The sequence below is a fragment of the Poecilia formosa genome, unplaced genomic scaffold (genome assembly GCF_000485575.1).
Source record: "Poecilia formosa unplaced genomic scaffold, Poecilia_formosa-5.1.2 Scaffold184, whole genome shotgun sequence".
In the NCBI taxonomy this organism is placed as follows: Eukaryota; Metazoa; Chordata; class Actinopteri; order Cyprinodontiformes; family Poeciliidae; genus Poecilia; species Poecilia formosa.
The window spans coordinates 1,428,190-1,452,053 of NW_006800123.1; the positions used below are offsets into that span (position 1 = coordinate 1,428,190).

Below are 23,864 nucleotides of genomic sequence, written 5' to 3' on the forward strand. Positions count from 1 at the left end.
GAAACCTCCTGAACTTTTACCCCTGTTGAAAAAGGAACAGTGGTTTGCTGTTGCTTTTTTTTTTCTTTAGGGTGGGAAAGGGACAGTCGTGCCTCGGCTGTTTATTTATTCTGTTTGGCAGCAAACCTCAGCAGCAATGAGCTGTATTTGCCTGTAAGAGTGTTACTGTCCTTTGTACTGAGTCACATATGATCATGTTACAACCCCAAATGTTAATGTGTTTTATTGGGGTTAACAAAACATCAGCAAAACCCGTTTGTCAACAAAAAAGCTCCTTTTGCCTCAATTCCAGCTGCAAATCTTAGGTTTCTACCAGCTTTACGGAGCTAAAGAATGAATTTTTTTATCTGTTTATCTTATGATGTAGACTGTCTGAGTACGTTGGTTTTCTAGATTCCCAACTGGGTTTAGATCCAGACGCAGACGGAGCCGTTCTAACACATGGAAGCTTCTGGCTGAGCCCTTCCAAAGTAGCTTTGACTCTTTTGATTTAACAACAATACAAAACGCTTCCATTTTGCAATGATTAAACTACAGGACATGCCTGCAAACATCAAGCCTTCACCCGTAAGTGGATTTGAAATCTGCAATTTGTGTTTTCTTAAACTTTGACAGATTACCTTCTTCCCCACCGAGTCACAATGTGGCTTCAGACGGCATCTTCCCCAACAAGTCTCTTGTTTTAAATTCGATTTGCACTTTGGGATGCCAGAGAGCGACCTGCGTCCAGCCTCCATGAACAGCTGGACGTTCGCTCGGTGTTTACACTTGTGCATTCTTGGTGAACGTGGAACCAAGACTGAAGAATACCTGGATGGTGAATCGTTCTGCGTTAGGCTCCCGTGTTCCACAAAAATAGAGCATATTTTAGCTACATTATTAAACTTTTATGTTTCAGTTTCAACGTAAAACACTTGCAGAACAACCTGATCCAGTTCAGATAGGTGCTGAGCACCTCACTACCCTTTTTTGAGGTGTTAATTTGATAAGTGAGGGGATGTCACAGCTCATATTCTGGGCAATTAAACCCGTATTGAAAGAACTGGATCACAGTGAGTGTCTTCCTCACATTTTTACTGCTTCCTTTCGACATACAGGACAGCACTGAAATGAGCGATGCTGCCTGGCATGCCGAGGCCTGATTGTCATTTCAGGATCACACCAGAAAATATAATTTTGGTTTGTTTCATAACTAATTAACGCCGACTGTGTCCTCATGCACAATATAATAGAGACAGGTTTGTAAAGAAACTGATTATAATCATGTTTCATTTTTGATTTTCACAGAAAACAAGACAGATACTGTAGATGTGGTGTGTGAGGGAGTGTATTTGTGTAAAATGCTTAGTTTAGAGGTTAGGAAGGCCTAATTAGGCAAGAGTTACATCTGGTTCCCCCTGTGGAGGGAAAACTAATTCACAAGGCAAGCACAGTCTATTCACATCCAGATATTCTATAATCCAACTCAATCCAGAGTAGGTATGCTCAGATCCATTTATGTCAAGTCAAATTTATTGCAGTTATAATAAAAAGTGAAATAAAATTCACTATAATATGGAAATTCCCTGTAAAAAAAAAAAAAAAGCAAGCCAGCAGGTTGAATCAAACCTTGACTGCGCTGTAAGGCTTCAACCTGAGCAAGCATGTTGCAACAGATGAAATTTTCAGCAAATCTCACTTATTATGAGGAGGCGTCTGCCTCGGCTGGCTGGTCGTTTAGGACAGGAAGGAGTCAGAAAATAAACACGATTCTCACCGAGCCTGGAGAGTTATCAACGGGATAAAAAAAAGAAACCATATTAAGGAAATACTATGTGAAACATGGAAGCACTGGGCCGGGAGTATGTTCGTTTATATAACTGTTTAATTAATGACTTTATCTGGGAAAGACGAATGGTTTCTGAACACAGAAACTCTGCGCCAGTTGCACTTTCTACACTGTAAAACATTTGAGCCGCATTTAGTTGTGTCTTCTGCTCTTTAAGTCAAATAAATTCAGATTTACATTTCGAACCTTTGTGAAAGATAAACTTACAGTAACCCTAACCTCCAACAGTTGAATAAACTCGAGTTTTTAGGTTAAAAAAACTGAATGAAGAAAAATACAGGAGTGGGAACTATTTCCCAGAATGCCTAGCGGCATGTTTCTGTATTCTGAGATGGAAGTGCGTTACATTGACTCTTGTGTTGTTAAGGCAAATGTTTAATGTCTTGTTCACATTAAATGTTTTTAAGCAGAAATCATTCACATGTTTAAAAAAAATCATTATCAGATCAGAAATTTGGTTCATGCAATTTAAAACAAGAATTTAAATTTTCTAAATTAAAATAAGTAGTTATTTTAACTTGATATTGTGAGTAAAAAACATAGAGAAATGTGGCTCTTTGACTGGGTGAGTTTTTTTTTTCTTGCATATTGTGAAATAATTATTTGGCTTAAAATGAAGCATTAAGTTAAAACTCACAATTCAAGATTAATGAACTTAAAAAACAACGTTAAGAGAATTTGTCTCTTGCTAAATCAATTCCAGGCACTTGAATTTCTGAGTTGAAATCAAAAAAATATTCTTGTTGACTTAAGTTGCATTTTTCAGGCAGCATGTGGATTTTCATTTTCAAGTTAAACCACCTTCAAATGTTTTACAGTGTACGGAAAAGAAAAACAGAAATTAAACGGTAGTAGCATAAATGACTTAGTTGTGGAAAAAGAGGTGAGGAGTACATTGTGTGGCTGAGAAAAAAAACAAAAACATCCTGACCTCAATAGTTCACCAATGACATCATCGAGGAAAGAGACACTGGGGTACTTTCTACGTAACTGAAAAGATAAAAAGGTTCAATCTGTGCAAATCACAATCATGTTTCCTTAGATGTGCTTAAGGAAAAAGTTGAATCTAATCTGTCGTCATGCCTGTGTCATTGATCAACCTCATTGCCTGTTTCCCACATCTGTGTTGAGGGGCGAGTTAACACATCCAGGACGACTTTTTAATCAAATTACAGGCCGCGGCAGCATCACCAGGGATTCAAACATGAAAATTAGTTTTTAGATTACGTATAGATTTGCCGCCGCTGTCCTCGATACATATTGTTTCCCGATGACTTGGTCGGTACCACAACAAACTCTCGCCACAGCTCCTTGTAATTAAACTGCAGTGCTGGAGAATGATGGTCTGCCTGTGTGTAAATCTTGCACCATCAGTCTTCTTGGCATATTAATGCGTGTTGCTCACATCCGTCTGCCAAATATGATCATTAAAGTTTAACCCGCAGGCAGGCGGGTGACCTTGCCAAAGATGATTCCCTCCTGTGTTTTTTCATGTGCTTGTCTTGTCTGAAAATGATGTGAAATCTTGGCTCCTGTACATGTGGATTGTTTGGAGATGTGTCAGAAGTCAGCTCTGCTCCGTGAAACCTGCGAACGTGACACGAAAACCTGCTGTGTAGCAATTCAGACATGCAAGAGCAGCAGAAAGAACAACGGAAACAAAGAAACTCAGTAAATTTTAGCATCTGTTGTCCTTCAGAACACGACTTTTTCCGCATCATTTTTATTTCATTCCACTTTTAATGAGCAAGCAGAAACTATTTAATGAGCATTTGTGCTATTTGTACTGTAAACTCTTAGTAATATTGAGATGAAAATATGAAAAAGAAAAGCAGAGGAAAACATTTAAACCGTTAAATTATTCTGTTAATGACGTGCAAAACACTTTAAAATAAATGTATCTTTTAATGCAGCAGTGTAATCTCACACTGAAGAAGAAAATGTATCTTTATTTTGAGAGGAATTTATTCAGAGTGATAAAAAGTCAGGTTACGATATAGATTTTTACATTATATGTACCACAATGCTATATGCTACATTTTTTGCAAACATGACTTATAACCTGCGATAGATAGATTATGATTTTTGTTGTTTTAACCATTTTTTGTGATGAGTTGGACAAATGTTTTATCCTGGTGAAGGATCCAGTGATGATGTGTTTTCTGCCAGAGACGACCACATTTTTATTTATAATGTCCTGGTATTTCAAAAAGTTTCTGATTATTTACTTAAGTAAAATAAAAAGACGTACAGCTTCACAGCTAACAGAGTATGAGACGCTTTTCTACGATTAAATGAAACCCACTTTAGGGTTTCATTTGGAAAAACCTAACTGTAGTCTAATCAGAACAACATACACAGTTCAGGTTGCATTTAGCAAAACTCAATAGTGAGAGTAGAAAACCTGCCTGTTTGCTGCAGCTGTTAATGATGGAGAAAAAAAAATGTTTCAAGAAATCATAATTTTTCTTGAAACATTTTGTTTCAAGAAGTCATTGGTGGCTAGAATGCACTGTAAGGCAGGGGAGAGCAATGTGGAGGTTGTGAGCTGCATACACGAGCATGACTGACAGCGCTAAGACCCTCCTCCTGGCTCTGATTGGTTGTTTCAGACAGGAAGCGGAGCTTTACTTTTTCTCTCATATTATGCTGTCAAGACATAATGACAGCTTTGCTAAATTTATAAAAATATGTTGTTTTTTTTTAAAGGAACATACTGCAGCTTTAACTGCCTTCAACATCTTGAACTAGTCATTTTTAGCATGGTTAGTTGAGCTAGCATTAATAAAAAAGCCATTTTCCCTTTGCTGTATTTGTGAATTTTCTAAAGAACTACTGACATTCCTGTTAATTAATTAACTCTGTTGATTTGTTTTAAAAAAAAAAGTTTTTAATGTTGGATTTAAAGTAAAATTCAGCTGTAAGATGATGCCTATGAAATATAAGCCACTTAAAAAAAAATAAAAATAAAAACTGGCTTAATAAAACGCTAACACATTTTTAACTGGAAAGCAGAAAACACATGCAGTTTATGTTTTCTTAAATCACTTGGACCTAAAAGTGCATCAAGTATGAAAGAACAACGTAAAATAGAGACAAAACAAACCTCCAAAAATTCAACATTAATATATGCCTGGAAGTGGAGGCAAATTTCAGTTTAAGCAAATAGACCAAGAGCCAAATCTTCCATAATTATTTTATTGCTGTCATGCAAAAGCGAATAATATACTGGTAATTTCAAACTGACCAGAGCATGAACGTAGTAAGTGTACGACCAACATCTAATTGGTGGGATCATTTCTGTCTGCAAGTGTAGAAGCAATTGTGCATCGCTAACAGCAATTATTTCAGCCGAGACGGTTAGAGGACTGGTTTGATTGTGGCGGCACAGCACAAGTCAACAGCTTCATACCTGCTTTTCAGGCACATATGGCGTCTAAACGGCTGTGTGATGTTATTAGCTGAAAAAAGGAGGCAGAGTAGTGGTGTGAACCCCTCCAGATGCTGCAGAGAGCCACCGAAGCAGATAATGTCCTGCCTGGATTACCACAGGGATGGCAGCCACAGCCAGAGTCCTCCCCTCCTGTGGGTCCGGTCCAGCCGGTCCTGCAGGGATCAGCTGTTCTCTCCAGCCTGCTGCTGGCCTCAGCTGTCCCTCACCTGCTCCTGACCGGCTGCGGATGTGTCTGCATACTGACGCGCTTCCAAATTATTGACAGCCGTGACGGCCAGGTTTATTTATGGCTTGGACTGTGCAGTTTGTCCTCTGGGCCAGCTTCATCTCGGAGAGTTGCAGCGTTGCAGAAAATCAACCAAAACGAGACGCAGCATGATGGCAAAGTGATGCAAAGAGACAAAACTCTAACCTGGGTTCCAACCTACTCTTCATGTCTCATTTTTACGCTTTTCCTGAGTTCTCGTAGCTTTCTTAAGCCATACCTCAAAGCATAAGTACAAAAACTTTCGACTAATTTTTGGCAGACATTTGTACACTTTATGGATGAGTGGACGCACTGTAAAACCTAATTTTTTACTTAATGCAAAATGCCTCAAAATTCTTTAGCTTTCATTAACTTGTGCAATTTTAGTGAGTGTAACTTAATGAACTTAATAAATCTGGTATGTTGTAATGACTTAAACAACAGCCAAAGCTTAATTGTTTTTTGCATAAACCCCAAAGCTTTCTGAAGGCACTTTTTAAAAACATAAAATTAGCAAATTGAAACAGTACCTGACTTCTGCTTTGACAGAATATAAAGCAGTAATAGTTTGCTCACTTTTTTCAGTAAAACAGACAACAGCATATGCAAGGCTGCACCCTCTGGCGGAGCAGGTTGTTCATAAAAACAAACATGCGACTCACTCATGGTGCAGCTTCATGCATGCAAATGCAGCAGAAAAATGGCTAAGAAGAGCTGCATTGCTCTGAAGTCGGCCCATTATTGATGAACTGACTGCAAATGAAGCTTTGGAGTCGCTTTAAACATCTTAAAACTAATTTTTGTGACAAATAAAAAAGTGGTTTAATTAGTTGCTGGTGGTGGTGCCTCAATTCGCCACTAGTAATTTGAACTTAGTTCAAATTAACTATGTTAACTTTTTTAAATGTTTTCACGTCAAAAGACCCTCAGCTTATTTAAATCATGGTCTTATTATGACTGCATAAAAAAAGTAAAATACACAAATGTATTTGATTAAAGTAAACATTGTAATTCACTATACATTAAAATAAATTCACTGGACTTTAATTGAGTGTTTCCAATTTACAGTGTGGATGGATAAATGGATGGGTTTTGGTGAGATAATATTACTTGTAAATATTTACTTTCAGTATATTTTCTTTCTCTGTACTTATGCAGACCTTTAAATTACTCCAAAGTTGTTAAACTATGGATGAAAGAAACACTAGCTGAGAAGAAAACACACACAGCAACACGAAGCAGCTACTGGGGCCACAAAATGACCTCACAGAGATGCAAACTATCCGTTAACAAGCTAAATGTCTGCAAAGGGACCAAAATCAGACCAAATATTACAACATAATGGCTTTAATAAAATACTAACCAGCATTAAGGAGTACAAAAATACACAAGAGACAAAACAACCACAGAGAAGCACAAAATGACCACAAAGAGACAGAAAATAACTGCAGAGCGCCACAAAATGACAAGGACATGCAAATGGGCTGCATGGGGCCCACAAAACGGCTGCAAACAGATTTAAGTAAAACACAAAGAATCACTTGAAAGCAACCTTAAAGAAAGATGAAAAAACATCTTCTTAAAGAGACAAGATCATTGTGGGAAAGAAGAGAATTAAAAGATGCAAAACAAACCTATCCGGGGGCAGTTTGGAGGTTCGGCTCGGCTGCTTTGCTTTGTCTGGACAGCGTGCTCGCTTGTCGCTTCAGTGAAGAAACCGCTTTGGACTTAAATTTCAATTAGTCTTTCAGCGTTTGTGGGAGTGCATCAGACACAGAGCTAACCCTTACACACAGACTGCAAATTGAACGGGGCGTGATGGTAATTTTGTTGCAGTGCTTTTTAAAAGGATGTGCTCCAGTGACTCAGGTGTATTTACATTAAACACTTCCCCCAGAGCTGGGTGCAGCACGAGAAATTAAAGTCAAACTGTAATTTATACAGCATCAGTTGAAAGCCACGTTTGGTTGTTGGTCAATTTAAAGGTGATTTCTACACTTCAGGTTTGTCCTTTAGTTGGCTAAAGTTTTCTACTTCCTGCAGAATTTTGCGGTTTTTCTTATATTTTTATCATACTGTAGTGAGATCCAGATTTTGCATTTTGACCTTTTATCTCCAGGGATTTTCTGCCCTCTTCAGCTAACCAGCTGAACTTTCTGAGTCATAAAATGAACTCTTAGTTTAGATAAAATAAACATTTGTCTGCTCTCAAAACTGTTGTGGGATCTCTGTTGAGAAAAAAACCATAAGGGATAACCACACATAATTATTCCCTGTAATATCCAAGCTGGATCAGTTTTAAAATGAGGATTTATTAATAATCTTTTAATTGAAATGAAAATCTAATTAATTAGAGGCTTTATAATGAAGTCATCTCTATTAATCTCTCTTTTTTTCATGTATTTGTTGTGGTTTATGATGCTAGATCTCTTAAGTTTTCAATTTCAAATTGTTACCCATCTTCCTTAGAGTGGAAATAGGTAATTAAACTGAAAATATGAAAAAACAGAAACACTGTAAAGAAGGTTAATTAAAGGTTTTTTTTTGTTTTTTTTTAAATAATCCTGTAAATTAAGAACAAATCTGTTTGATCAATTCCCTTTTGATAACTTCAGGCCATAAAATGTTACACATCTAACAGAATGTAAACTTAAACTGACACTTTACACATTATTTGCAACACCAGAACTTAAAGAAACTCGGATAATTAAGAAGATGCCCTCAAACACTGAAATATCTCAGAGCGTCTGTGGGGGAAATTCCCCAGATAGATACTTCAAGAAGATCCACACTGAAACGGAGAATAAAGACGAGCATTTCCACATCGAGGCATCTTGACTCGCATACTCACGAGGAGCATGACCTCAATTTTCAGCCGCTGCCACTGTAAGAGAAGCACAGGTGCACTCGAGGAGAGACGGCTATGCTAGCACGCTAGCTATTGAGTTTGTGTAACCCTGAGGGCAGAAACATGTTCACCGAGCAAACCTTTTTATGTTTCCCCCAACAAACGGATCACTCTGGGAAGCGAGGGGACTGTCGGTGGTGGTGGAAATATATTCCTCCGCACGTTCAAAGTTGGATTTCTGCTGACAGCAAATCTTTTCCAGAATGTAGCATATGGATAAACATGGGGCTTAGTGGCAGGAGACATTCACATGCACTCTAATCTGATTTAGTTTCTAACTTAGAAAAGTTATCTACATCTATTTCATTATCTTAGATTTTTTTTTTTTTGTTCTGTTTTGCACTAAGAGCAAAAGTGATCTTGGCATATCTTCGATTCACAGATTAAAGTTTGGCGTTCCAACTTTGTGATTACCGAGCCGTCTGATAACTCAGACTCCGTTTCCTCTGAGAAATCTGCACTTTAAAGAGAAACTCTCTCGCTCTGGTTTAAGGTTAAACTTCTGTTGCTTGATTTCTCCCAATTTGCTTCTTCAAAGAAGGAGTCCACTTCAGACACATTAGCTTGTCAAGACTTTGCAGAGAGACACTTTAACTGCAGCTGGTGTGGTGCAGGTTGTCACATCAGAGGAAATCCAGGCATGCATTGCAGTACGTTTCCTGTGTTGGTGGCAGCCGCCTTTGATTTTAAGCATAAAAAAAGTTTCGGAAACTTATAAAGGAAAAATATTTATAGATTAATTCAAATGAAAACATAAAACTCAGTTTCTTTTACATAATTCCTCTCATGTTTGCACTTTCAATGGAATCACCTTGAAAATACTTTAAACTTACTTAGCAATAACTGATAGAAGCTGACCAAACCTTGACCAGTTTTTTTAGCTGCACTAGTAAGAGGTCGTCTTTCTGGAGAATTTATTTTCTTCAATTCACAGATACTTTATTAATCCCATAAGGAAATCAAATGTTGTCACTCAAGTTTGTTCAAAGAGTCGTTGTAGATGCTGATGGTTGAGGGCAGGAAGGATTTCCGGTAGCAGTCTGGGTCTCAACAATTCTTGAGAAGCCTCTGACTGAAGACGCACAGCTGTGTGTTAAGAGTTGTCTGTAATGTTTTTTATTATTATTATTTTATTTTGTGAAGAATTCTTATTTATTCATAATAAAAGAGATAAGAAATCCATTTTCTTGCTGCATTTCTGAGTGGACATGAGTTCAATAATAAATATTTATTGTTTTTCAACCATCAGATTGGTTCAAACATCTGTTGCTCATTCACCGCCACCCCTGATCATTCTTTGAAAAGATGGACTGTTGACGCCGACGTTAGCTTCCAGGATGTCGGACCTGTCGCTACATCGACTTTCTACTTTAGGCAAAACTCGCTTTAGAACAACTGTCACTGTTTCTCAGTGTCCCGTCGGATTGCTTTTTGAAGCAAAGAGAGAAGCGGCACAATTGTGTGTCCGTCAGATTTAGGGTGGTACCAGAAACGACTGAATACAAAGGTTCCATTTGGAAACTTCTGGCCTACCTATGTGTCTCTTCTGAGTGCCTGGAGAGCCTCCGCAGGGAGCCACCCTGGAAACGTCATGATCAGACGCTCAAATCACTTGAACCGACTCTTTGTGATGTAGAGAGGGAACGGTTTCACTCCAAGCTCCACTTAGATAATCTCACCTTCACCTTTTCTCAAAGTCTGAGCTCGTCCACTTGACCTAGTAATCTCATTTTTAGCCACTTGCCTCTGGGATCTTGTCCTCTCAGTCAAGTTTCCTTTCTCTTCACCGGAGACTTACATGGACTGGTAAATCATGAGCTTCATTTGCTACTTAGCTCAGCTCTTTTCTGTCTACAGCAGACAGAAGCAGTGCCTGTATTAGATGCTTGAACTCCTCTTTGTAAGGCAGACGCTGATCCCTGACCGAAGGGATCCTGCTGTGGAACAGTGCAGAATAAAGATTTGTTGTTCTCTTTCCATTTTCTCTGCACTTTTTAGGATTGCTTAAAATTGTGCAGTGTGCAAATCTAGGCTAAAAATACAGAAAATAAGAGTCTTTTTAAGTCGGAAGAAAAGAAAACACAAAAAAAATTAGGGAACAATATTTGACTTTTTAAGTTTTCCTGAATAGTTTCAACCAGATCACCAAAGAGATATTTTCTGCAGATGCTAACAGGATAGAGAATCAATATCTGCCAGTCTGTGACAAGTCAGCAGATGACGGCGAATGTACTTGACAGGAATAGATGTAAAAGTCTGGAGCTGCAGGAGCTCGACAGCTCCGCATTACAGGTGGAGTCACAGTTCCTGCAAGATGCAGAGCAACATCTGCACAGATTTCCACATCCACCCGTCTCTCTCTCTGCAAGACACCTGTCAGTGACGTCATCAGGGCGAGCATACGTAATTAAGTAATCAAGAAGATGCATCACATATGTAAATGACATTAATTGCAGACATGCGTTTGGGATACTCATTCAAATTAACCACATCGTTTAGGCATGGATCTCCTGCCAGCGTTAAAATCATTGTACTAATTAGGTCAGTCAGTGCGGGTTGAAACAATCTGAAAAGCAATTTCAGTTCCAATTAATTGTAAACTGAGAGAATGGGAGCAATAAGGGATCCACATGCGTGAAGGGACAGGAAGGACACAACAACACACACAAAAACAGGCAGCAATTACTGGAAATCATAAAGCAGTGCCGTGTTATTATTTGTCAAGAGCTACTGACTCAGATGTGACAGTCACCATTTTGGGGGGAAAAAATAAATAAATAGTTTATAACCAGCTGGGAAAAATTGCACCATCTCTTTTCAAAAACAACTGATGTTGTTTGTTTAGCTGTCTCAATTTAAAAAGTCAAAATACCAGCTAAAATCCCATAATGTGTTTATTTATGAAGAAAAATGACTTTTAAATGGCAGCTGCAAACATGGATACGGATATCGCTGCATGTTGGGAAATGGAGCAGGTTTTCTGAAACATTATCACTTCTTTGATTGATGTATGTTGCTGCTGAAGAGTGTGTGTACATTGGGGTCAAGGCTGTGAACAATGTTTCTCTTTGTTTGCTTGATTAGAGAATAATGAAGAGCCCAGTGCACTGAGCCCCATTGAAAACCTGGTTATTCAATCAAATATTGATTTTTGAATTCTTCCTGAGTTAAAACATCAGTATTGTTGTTTATAAGTGATTCTAAGTTTGTCTTCTTTGCATTATTTGAGGTCTGAAAGCACTGCATCTTTTTCCTTATTTTGACCATCTCTCATTTTCTGCAAGTAAATCCAACATTTTTGCTCATAGAATAAAAGGACAATGTTCATTTTACTCAAACATATACCTATAAACAGTAAAATCAGATAAACTGATCAGTTTAAGTGGCCTCTTACTTCCTTCCAGAGCTGTAGATAGAAGGATCAATAAATGATGAACAAACAGATCAATGGATGCCTGGATAGACGATGGGATTTGGAATACAGTCTGGAAGTAAAAACATTTTGGAGACTTTTATATGCCTGGAAGAAACCTAAAGTTATTGTTCCAAAACTGCTCCATGTTTCCACTGTTTCTGCTGTTTGTGGCGTAAAGTCACATTTTGAAAGGATAACTAATGGAGGATAACAGGCCTGCTTGGATAATTCATGCTATTTGCTTTGTGAATTAAACACTGATGCTCTGCAACAGAATATCTACATATGCAACCAGGTGCAGTACAGTCTGCGTGTGTAGGAGCTTCTGTGTCTTCACTTTATCAGGTACAAAAATTGTTTTTATAATTGCGGGACAAGTTTGCCCCCTTTTTTTGCCAGCAGTTTCCTCTGGGTGTTACCATGGAAACATGGGTCTGAGTTCAGCATTAGCCTGTGGGTCTGTGGATAAACACTTGAAATATGTCAGTCTTTATTTATTTATTTTTTTGTCGACATAGCATCAGAATGGGCTTCCTGGCCAGGGAGCCAGTGCTGCATTTATCAAATCAAACAATAACAAGCACTGGACAGAAATGAGGATACTTCTCCAAACTACAGTGAAACAGCTGCTGAGACAATGTGATGTGTCCTTGGAGATCCTCCTACACTTGTTTTGTCTTTTATTTCCTCACCTTTTTGTTCAAGTTATCCTGATTCTCCCTTCCTTCCTTCCTTCCTTCCTTCCTTCCTTCCGTCTGTCCGTCCTGCGGCACTTCTTCACATCCCCTGTCTTAGAGATCTCACCCAGAAAGACAGCTGCTTTGTCCGTTCGTTCTGTAATTACATTCCTCTGCCAGATCTTTTGCAGGCTGATTATTTAGCTGCCTGCCGCGCTGCCTTTATCTGCTGCCAAGCCACTTTGTGCAGGTTAGTTCTGATTCGACAGAGAAGGAAAAGATTAACATCGTGGTTCAGACATTAAAAATCAAGGGGAAGAACGTGAACGACCTGCCCGGTTTGTGTTTACCGCATAACTGCAAAAAAGAGAAATAAAAAATCCTGCCATTTATTTCAGCTGACGACGCATTCTGCAAAAATGAGGAAAAGGAAGAGGCACAAAGTTGGCTTGCAGAAAGCCAGGATCAACCGCCTCCCGGCTTTATTTCTTGGCTTTCTCTTCCGTACTCTCTTTAAGTCAGAGCATCACCAGCTGTTATGGCAGATGGGCAAAGCGGCATCCAATTCAACATCCATCCATTTCCATGCAAGCACACATGAAGCCGCCCCTCCCACTGCCTATCTCGCTCCCCCTCTGGCTCCAACACCATCCAAGTTGATTTCCTCTGCGACCCCACAGGAGGATGTCGGGTCGCTGCCTTTTTGATTCCAGCACACAAACGTTGTCGACTTCAGACGCAGAACTCTGCAACACCAGTTGGTCAAACAATAATGTGCTTTTGTTTTCATTTTTAAACATTTAGCAATATAACGTGATTCACTTGTGTTTTAAACGAGAGATCAGATTGTGGTTAAACTTTGATCTGTAATCTGTGATGGTTTTAATAAAAATTAAAAAGTCACAATTTTACAATGACTTTTCTCAAAATATTTTGACTTTATTCTCATTTTATTTCAACTTTATTCTTGTGAAATTATGATTTTATTATATTATTTCAGCTTTTATTCCTCAACATATTATGAATTTATTCTCAAATTGTTTCAGCTTTATTCTCGTAATATTGTGACTTTTGTGACAAGAATAAAGTTGTACTCGTAATACTACAACTTTATTCTCGTATTAGTTTGACTTTATTCTCGTGATTTAATTTTTTTCCCTTTGTATGGCCATAATACTTCATCATATTAATCAGCTGGTCAGTTCTGAAAAAAGTATTTTTCTTTCCTTTTGTTTCCCGTAAAGCACTTTGAATTGTCTTGAGTATCGATGATGCTTTTTGCTTCATTACATATATTTAAGAAATGGAAACTAACTCCAAACATTTACAGCCTGTGAAGACATCAGTCAACATGCGATTTATTAGTTTAGCAAAAATCAGAAGGAAGTTTAGGGATCGAAGTGAAACATGGCCTGATTATTTGCATAGCATCATCCAAAGATAAGACAACCCAGCACGCTTTACTGATCAAATATCAAAACCTTTAAAGTTTCTCTAAAAAGAAGCTAGGACTTTGTGCGTGCATATTATTCAGTGAAGAAAATGGGTTTAGGTGCTCATTAAACCAAGGTGAAAAGTTAAAGCCAGAGGAGAAACGTTGAAGGCAGAGCTGGTCTTATTCTGAAATTACCTACAGCAACTTTTAAAGAGCACACAGCATGATGAGTGTTGGGCTTTAGAAGACATTTCTACCCTTTTATGCATATTTTACTAAAGAAACCTTTGGTCTCAAATATTCAGTTTCTCATGCAATACTTATTAAATACCTGCAATACCTCAGCGGAATGCCACACTTACCTGTCTTCTTACCGTCTGGTGTGGTATTAAAGAAAAACGTTGCGTGTGTTTTCACACACTAAGAAGTGTCTTTAACACACCTCCACTCTGCTGCAAAACTGCATTTAGTTCACGGATTCTACAGGATTCTGAGCAAATTCGTTATCTTCCACTTCACTGCATGTTAGAGTAAGGCGGTGCTTGTTTTCTGATCATGCTGAGCCTTCCTCAGATTATTGCAGGATGTATTGTATTTCCTTCTATCTACAGTAGAAAGCACTGCATGTAATTTAGGGCATTTTAGCAGGTTTCAAATCATTTTGATCCAAGACTTCAAAGTAACAACAAAATACTATTGTTTTGTCATTGCTGTCTCTTCAAAGTGAGAAAAATTACTTAAAAGGGCAGTTTTATAGAAAAATGACTTTTTGTGTTTTACATCATGTTATAATGTTATTTCCTCATCAAAAACACACCTGGAGTGTTGCTTTGAATCTTTCATTCATGCTGCAGAAATCCTTTAATCTCCTGTGGCAACCATTTGAGGGTACCTAAATGTTTGGGGGACCAAGCGGCACCTTCAGCGCTGCAGCTGCACCCCTCCTCTGTGACTCCCCCACTGAGCTCCTTCAGACTAGCCAGCAGCAATTAGCAAACACCTGGTTGACCTGCACATCTGCTGAGTTCATTATAGAAGCTCCTTCTCAGTGCAGCGCTGGTAAAAATGTTGTTAAACATCAGCCTGTCACAATAAGGACTAAATCAAATAACAGCATGATCAATTAAAAAAAGCTCAATAATCTCTAATTGCATCATTTATCATTTTTCTTTTTTCTCTTTTTCTACCAAAAACTGAATGACGAAAGTCTTCAATCTGGGACTTTGGTCTCAACTAGCCCCTTTTTTAAAATTTTGTCTACAGAAACTTCACAACTAACTTCATTTGTTGTTTCTGTTGTTTTCTTTATGCATTTAAAAATACTTTTAAATTAATAAATTATATTTTTTTACTAATAATTACAAATTTCTACCAGTTCCAGTGTTCATTTGAATTTAACAACTTAATTTAACATATTTACTTCATTGGCACTATACATAACACGGCCCCTTTAAATAATAAACAAATAGTGATTTAATAGAAGAATTAAAATAAAGTCAGTAAAATCCTATTAGCCAGTGGGCCTTGAAACAAGCTGTGTAATGCTGCTCACATTTAAAAGGAAATAAATATATACTTAAAATGGACAATGATGAGTATTTGCATGTTTAAAATAATAAATATTTTAATTTCTTACAAAGCATACTTAGGTTTTTTTGTGTAAATAATATCTGCCTCTTCATACAGTATTTTGATTTTCTGGTTGTGATTGTTTTTTGTGTTGTTTTTATCCAGTGTTTGCAAGGAATACTGGATTAAAATGGCTGTTTGTGATTGGCTAGTGATGTGGCTCATTTACATAATGATGGACACCTGCTGTTAAGGTCTGACTTTAGATACTTAAACCTTTACTGACTAAATTCTCACCTTATCCTGCACAAGTTTTATTAGATTGTTGAAAGCAATGGGTTTACAATGAAACTGCAACTATCCTAGAAAATGACAGAAACATTCAAACCATCTCATCTAAACCCGGCTTACGTTGGTGATTCAAGACCCAAAGTGTGCAAAGAAAATAATCCCATTGCACAAAAAAATTGAACTGTTTAGCTTAGGCAAGCTGGATCAGTGGAGTTATTCTCTTTTTTCACTTTTCTTTCTGCAGTGTCACAATATTATCTTTTTTTTTTTTTCTGGCTCTGAGGATTGAACCCAGCACGGTTCCTCTGCTGTTGTATTTCTCATTACATGTCCACAGCAACCATTGTCAACGGGACTTTTCTGGATTTGGTTTTTCTTTTTGTGCAAATTTCAAGGAAAAAATCAGAACTCCGTCCGCACTCCAAGCACACGACGGGGCTCACGTGTGCGTATGTCTTGCCACTCTGGTTAAATAAGTGGGAATGGGAAAGGTCACCTTCCAGAGAAAAGCCTTTTGGGACAAAAACAATTCAGACCTAATAATGGTAACAAGGTTGTTTTAGTCAATTTCAGTTTGTTTCCGAGGCTTTATGCGATATTGTTTGGCTTTCCGCTAATGGAAGGCCGCTCTGGAGGGCAGTACTTGGTCAACATCCCATTCTTTCTCCTTCTGAAGGTAAATTTGTTTTTCAACCTGAGCCCACGTCTTCTCTGAACGCAAGATTGATGTTTAGTTAAAACAGGAAAGAACCATTAAATGTAAAACATTTGTATCTGATATTGGTATGAAAAGCTTGTTGAGCTTGCATGAAGGCTTTCAGACAAATGGCTGGTTAAACCCATATTTTGGAGCTGATTGATACAAAAAGACTGAATCAACTGGTGAAGCACATGAGAAACAGTTTAAATAAATACAACCGTTTCAACCTACTCTGGTGTCTTCTAGGCCTTTTGCGAAACATTTTTGTAGAATATTTTGTACGGTATTAGGAATACATTAATAAAATACAAATAGACAAGTAACAAAATTCACTTTTTAAATAAGAAAATGAACATTATGTTGAATAAACTGCATAGTTTGGAACATGAGATGCATCTGCAGCTAAAAAAAATTACTTATAGCATCAACATATGAAACTCTCAGGCTTTTCTTGACATCTATGAAATGCAAGGCTGATTTGTTGATTATTTTTTGGATTAACCGATTAACAACTGGATAGCAAAAGGTGCATTGATAGATTTTTTTTTCCAGAATTTAAACCAGGTGTTCTGGGTATGTATATCTACAGAAAATGAAGAATTTTGTCTTGTTTATATTTATATATGCAAGCCAGTTGTGGCTTAATTGCTTCTCAGAGTGTGTTGTTCTTGCAACAAATGGCATGTAGTCTACTTAACAATTAATCAATTACTAAATTAGTTAATGATTATTTCAATAATTGATTTATCACTTAGACAGATCTGGAAAAAAATTAAGATAAGAGACCACTGCAAAAATTATTAATTGTCTGATTTTACTTTTTATAGGTTTATGTTTGAACAACATGTCTCTGAAATTCCAACCAAAATGTAGTTTTTATTTGCAGAAAATGAAAAATGGTCAAAATATCGAAGCAGATGCAGAGCTTTCAGACCTCAAATAATGCAAAGGAAACAAGTTCACATTCATTTAGAAACAACAATACTAATGTTTTAACTCGGGAAGAGTTCAGAAATCAGTATTTGGTTGGTTTTCAGTGCAGAGGGCTCTTCATTTTTTCCAGAGCCGTATGTAATCATACATTGAGACGGCCGTCCTTTCGCCCTTTCCACAGCGTCCAGCTGTGGGAGTCTGCTGACTTCAGAGATGTGTGAATGTCTTGGTTCGGGTCCAGCATCAAACTCCTGCTTTGCACCGGGCTGGGCATTGCGTCTTATTGCAGAGGCTCGTTCCGTATCACTCGCCTACATTTGTAAACAGAGCAATACCTCACATCCCCAACAAACTGCCTCCTCAGAGAGCAAAACACGCTGAACATTTTCAAGCAGTGCTGAATCATGTGCTCTCATATGGGAAATCAGCACATCACAAGCAGCAAAAATACCTCATGTAAACTCTCAGGATGGCTTTCTGTATCCTGCCCGTGCCTTCAAGTCACGGCTCCTGGCTTGGATCTTTGCCAGTGTCACAGTGATGTGTCAGGATGTGTCATCGTCTTATCCCCGCAACACTTTGGAGAGGAATGAGTCGAGAGCTGCCTTTTTTTTTTTTCTTGCTTTTTAAGAGAGCTGTTGAGATGCAGCAGACACAATATAGACAGAACTTGGTTTATTTTTAAATGGCCTTTCTGCTGATTGTGTTTTGGCTGATTTAATGGTGTCCTGGAATCCAGAGGAACCTTACCGGGTTAGAGACGTCAATCCAGAAAGGTCAGCAGTGAATTGTGAAGTAGGAGAGAAACTTAACCTTTCCCTGGCTTGACTGGCAGACAGACGGCGGTGGCTTGATTGCAGCCATTGTGTACACTTGTGTTTGATGATAATTACATATCCTGTTGTTTGCTTGGATCCCTAAATAGATCACAAGCCCCTGTCGTAGACTCAGACGGAGCAGAAGTCATCCATAGCTCTAAATCGAAATATTCCCGCCCTCAGTTTTTCCGGTTATACTGCCTTCCATAAAATTCACAGATTTCTCTTTTTTAACCAACTTTTCTGCACGGCTTTAAAGGGGACCTTCTATGCAAAATTCACATTTTGTATATTTTTATGCTTCCATTTGGGTCTCAACTGCTTCTAAAAACATCCCATTAAAAAAAAAAAAACACCCTGATGTTTTTTGGTGCCTGGAAAATGAGCCATTTCAACATGTTAAGTCATTATCAACCGCTGTTACCTAGCAACCCAAACCATGAGCTGTACAATGGCTGCTGGAAAAGAGAAGTGTTTCGTTGTTGCCATCCAGAAACCACTTTCTGCATTCATGTTGGTTGTGCAGGACGCTATACTTCTGCTTTTCAAAGATGTACGGTTGTATAATTACCCATCTGTTGGCAGCCATTTTCATTTGAGTGTAAACGTTAAAGTGCCAAGAGGCCCTAAAACTGCTTGTTCCAAAAAAGAGCTCAAAATAGACAGAACTGAGCAGATTAAAATCTCATTATCTAGGAATAAGTTTGTCCAAACAAACGCGATGAGGATGTTTTGTAGCCTATAGATCTACCCAAACCTCTTCAAGGGAGCATAATAGGCCGCCTTTAAATATCTAACCTTCAAAATCTAATTTAGATAATGCAAAACGGATCAAACTGTCACTTTACATGACAATTTCACCACTCACAGGCATCTGTTAGCTCTGCTTTGCATGTAGCAATTAAAACAGAGGCAGAACCCCCTTAAGGTTATATTATATGTTCTTACGAGAAAAACAAAAAACCGACACGCTGCAGCATGAAAACGCTGCATGATACATCTTGATCAACAGATGCTGGGATGCCAACCAGGAGCTTCTGGCCAGGCTGCAGCATCTAAAGGGATAATTGTTACAGCACCTTTCTTCCTGCAAACCGCAACATGTCAGTTTTACAGTTTGCTACCAGTACAGATTAGACAAATGAGTTAATTAGCGAGTTTTTAGAGGCTGGCTGTATCCCTATGCTTCCAGTCCTTAAACTAATTAGCTAATCAGCACCTGCTGCCTAACCCAGTGCACAGATATTGTGTATGTCTTCCAGATTATGTTTGTGAGCTCAAAAGAATCTGTAATAAACAACCCTCTCATTTTAAAGTTGCAATCTATCTTTTTGACACTTTTTAAATTTAAACTCTAATAACCCTGGGAGTCAGCATGCATTCATGAGATGATATAGTGATTTTTGCATTTTTGCATTTGCATTATTGACTTTTTCAGAGCCAAAATTGCAAAATTTAAATATAAATTTGCACTTCCTGAGTTATTTGTAAACACTGTCTTTGAATGGGGGCTTGGAAATTATTGTGCGATCTTTCTGTGGGGAGACTAAGTTGAGTTTTATTAGCATCCCTAATTAAATCCTTGTGAATGTAAAAGACTGCTATGCTGGGCGTGAGCAGTGGATTTCCAGGAGCCTCTGCAGAGGATTTCAGTGAAGATCAGTTGTACCTGTTGCTCTCATGATATGGTTTAGTTTAGTCTTACCTTGCAGGGTACGCTACGGTTGTGTAAAAACTAGTCACACATTATTTATGCTTCCTTAATTTTTTATTTCATTGATTAAGCCTCACGATTAAAGGGGCAGTATGTATTTTCCAGGCACATAGTCCCATTTTAGCTCAAGTAGCTGTTACCTTCAGTTGTTATAAAAACTGACTCTTTAAGAAGTTCCTGCTCTTTTTGACCGTTAGAAGATAGAAATGATTCAGATGAGGAGTCGGAGAGTCGATGTCAAAAAAGAAAATACAATTTTCCAGAACAAAACCTACATTTCTGCCTTTAAAATGTATTTTACATAAAAAGAAAACAAATAAGCTTGCTGCTTCATTTTACAAAGAAAACTGGAGCACTCCATGACTCTTTTTCTGTTATTTATCGTCTCAGTAACTGGAGATTTATTGGGCTTTTTGCACTGCATAGTAAACACGCATAGATCCTGGCCAGCGAAAGCACCATGGGTCACAAATGCACTTTTTAAAACATGTCACCTGGAGACACTGTGGACCGCTGATGAACATACAGTTAGACAAAACTAAACACATTCAGATGGATGTTAAGTGAATACTTACTGCAAAAGAGGAGGGAATTTCAGAATAATCCATTTTGAATTAAAACAATTTAAACGCAGCCTTAGCTTTATATCAATGGTGTTATTCACAGGGGTTGATGGTCTGTTTCCTATAGAAGACCTGATATGCTGCCACTTACTAAACAGCTGTTGCACCATGTGTTTACTGCCCAAGTACAATAAAAATTGCAATAAAAAAACTGTTCAGCACAGAAGTACTGAGACATGAACACTTTCTGGACCCTTCCTGGTTTCATGAATGTCATATAACAGGTGAATTAGTTTTGTTTTTAAAGAAGAGAAGCATTAAGTTAAGAGAACTTTCTACAACAAGCAAAAATAAAGAGAAAATTCAAATGTATTGCAAATGATGCACATGGAGAGCAGTAGGAGAAAATAGCAAAGTGAAGAAAAGTGGGCCAAGATACTAAACTCTAAAATATAGTCACTCTGGACAACTTGTCTTATGTAAATAGTTACATGACAAATATTTATAAAAGTGGCTCAAAAACAATGTGCACATTATCACGAAGCAATCAAGGTCTAAGTAATTCTTCTAACAATTATAACATCCAATAATTTGGTGTTTTGACGTCTTTGTTATTCTGTTTGGCTTCACTGCAAAAACCCAAAATCTTCTCAAGTAATTTTTGTCTAGTTTCTTGTGCAAATATCTTAATACACTTGAAATAAGACAAACTAAAAAGTAAATTTTCAGCAACATATACAGGCTTGTTTTGAGTAAATAATTCCTTAATATTAAAGAGGAAGTACTAGCTCCATTGACAGATAAATCAACTTATAACATGGGAAAAATGTCTTATTAGTAAAATAATCTACCAATATAACTAATACTTTTTCATCAACATTAAGGAAATATATTAATATGTCTTTCTGAAAAGCTACTTTTAGTTAGTTTGACTTATTTGAAGTGTAATATAATATCTGCACTAGAATCTAGACTAAAACCTCTTGGTAAGATTTTGTGTTTTTGTAGTGAAGTTATCATTATTGTACAGACCTATAAACACAGACTCAGACTACATACTGACTTGAAGGGGGAGAGGTTGTTTATACAACAAAACATGTTTTCATTTTTTGTCAATATTTCATAGAAATCAGTTTTCACTTTGACATAATAAAGGGTGTTTATATTTTTGTCATTTCTTTTGGTCAGAATTTGTTGAACATAATTGATTTGTAAACAGAAAAAGACTAAAACATCGAGGGGTGTGAGTATCTTTTACACACACTGTATTTAGAAATCGTATTTATAGAAAAAAAAACCTTTCAACTACTAACATAAAGACATTTTAGAAGAATAGAAGTGAATTGTGTGAGAGGTCACACACTGTTTGTCAAAAGCCGTCTGCTAACAACTAATAAAATCAATAACTTGGTGCTTTTTCAAAACACCTGACAGTCTGCTTCAAGAAATGTGGATGTAAACTGGAAATTGGCTGTAAAGTGCACAGCAGGAAAATGTGACAGACAAGGAACAAAGTGCTTCTAAGTAATCCAGTTGATTTTTTAGTGTTATTTTACATCATTGTTACGGTGACTTGACTGCACCTGGCTGTATGCGTCCAGAAGAAAAACAAATAGCCTATTTTACCACCACATTAGCTTGTACAATCATTAGTTTCATCTAATATTCAGATTTTTTTTTCCAATTCCCCCTGCATGTCAACAATTTTGCATTATTCATTTGCAAAGGACCCACTTCCAGGAAACGGCTCTCGGCTGTAGGAGTTTTATTCCCAATTATTTCAGCTGCTGCTTGAAAGCCCATTAGTTTGGGCCCACAATAATTTATGTTGTAAATTTGCTCCTGCTGTGCAGTATGTTTTTTTTTTCTATCTGTTTTTTATATATTTTTATACTTTTGTCTTTGTGTGAACCTAGACGCCTCGATTGCCTGTCATTTTGCTGCTGACTTGGCATCTCCAGTTTCCCACTCTGAGAGAATAAAAGATTTATTATTTTCTTTTCTATTCTGGTCTGAATGGTTTGCTGTCACATATGGCTTTAAATTAAATATGTTTACTGTAAACATCTTGTGCCGTCTTTCGAAATAGAAAAACAAAACTCGTCCCAGTATAAACCATATTATTCTTGTTTGAAGACCATTTTCAAGTAATATCTTGAAAATGACATTTTGTTTTAATTTTGTAACGAACTCTTAATGCTGGAACTGGAAGATATTTTAAATAAAATACGGCAAACGAAAACCAGTAAATATATCAGGATTATAAATCCTTTACAACCAAAACCATAAATAAAATGGATCATAATTTTCTCTATAAACAAAATTGCCCTTCAAAAAATATAAATAATCAGAATGGAGGTGATCGAACTCATTTTAATTCATCGTGTGATTAATTGATTAACTACTAAAAGCGGCAGATTTAGTCTCAATACAATCTAAGGTTTTGTTTTAAAGAATTTTGGAGAATATGTTTTATTATATTATATTAGTCTCCAAATGTAATCTAGTCAGAATATTTTTATTACCTCAACATTTTCTGCTTACATACAAAAAATAAACAGTATTGTGTTGCAGCAATGTTCACTGTAAAAGAAACAAGATCCTACATTTAGACATAATTTATCCTTCTACAAACTGTTTTATCCTTGTGAGCACATTATCATAAGACTGTGTTGTTGTCTAAATAAGTTTATACATTCCTACTTTTATTTGTGGTTCCTAAAGTAGATCAGATCTAAAACTGTAAACTACGTCAACATACGGTTCTGTCAGAGTTGTCTACTTTTACAGGAGGCTGTTATGTATTAAATCCAGAACATATGCAACATTCAGACATGGCATTGAGATGCAACATCCAATTTAAATGATGAGTGTAAAACACTGACCTTAATGATAACCTCTCAATACCCATTAACCATGCAAAGAAGCAGGAAACCGACATTACAGGGACTTTCTTTGCATCAGGTCTGTTGATGTTCCTGGTAACGATTAATATTCACTTAAGTTGCATTTTTGCTGTTACAGAGCAACTTGTAAACGGAGATCTGAATACTTTGCTTTAGTGTGGAAACATTCAAACTGCATGTTTAGTTCCTGGGAGAGTGAAGAGAGTTGAGAGTTTTTAAATGAAGAATGAGAAGAAAGAAGAGATGGAGAAAGAAGGACACACAAGTTGCTGGTATTATAATAGAAAATAGAAAATTTTCTGTAGCCATTGAGAAGCTATTAAGTGACTGGCTTTACAGTCTTGGTGTGACCAGTTCACACTGATCTGTGAAAAATAAAAAATAAAGCAAAAAAGATATTGAAACA

The 23,864-nt window shown here is 37.2% G+C and overlaps 1 protein-coding gene and 1 long non-coding RNA gene across 5 annotated transcripts in view; one reads left to right on the plus strand and one right to left on the minus strand.

The window, feature by feature from the left end:
- ralyl (RALY RNA binding protein like) overlaps positions 1-23,864 on the plus strand; it is a 113,311-nt gene that overhangs the window by 7,080 nt on the left and 82,367 nt on the right. The window lies entirely within an intron of this gene.
- LOC107837870 (uncharacterized) lies at positions 142-21,440 on the minus strand. The gene is made up of 4 exons (XR_001663923.1): positions 21,431-21,440; positions 16,756-16,766; positions 5,689-5,694; positions 142-2,179 (listed from the first exon to the last, which is right to left on the minus strand). It is a non-coding gene; the product is annotated as an uncharacterized LOC107837870 (long non-coding RNA).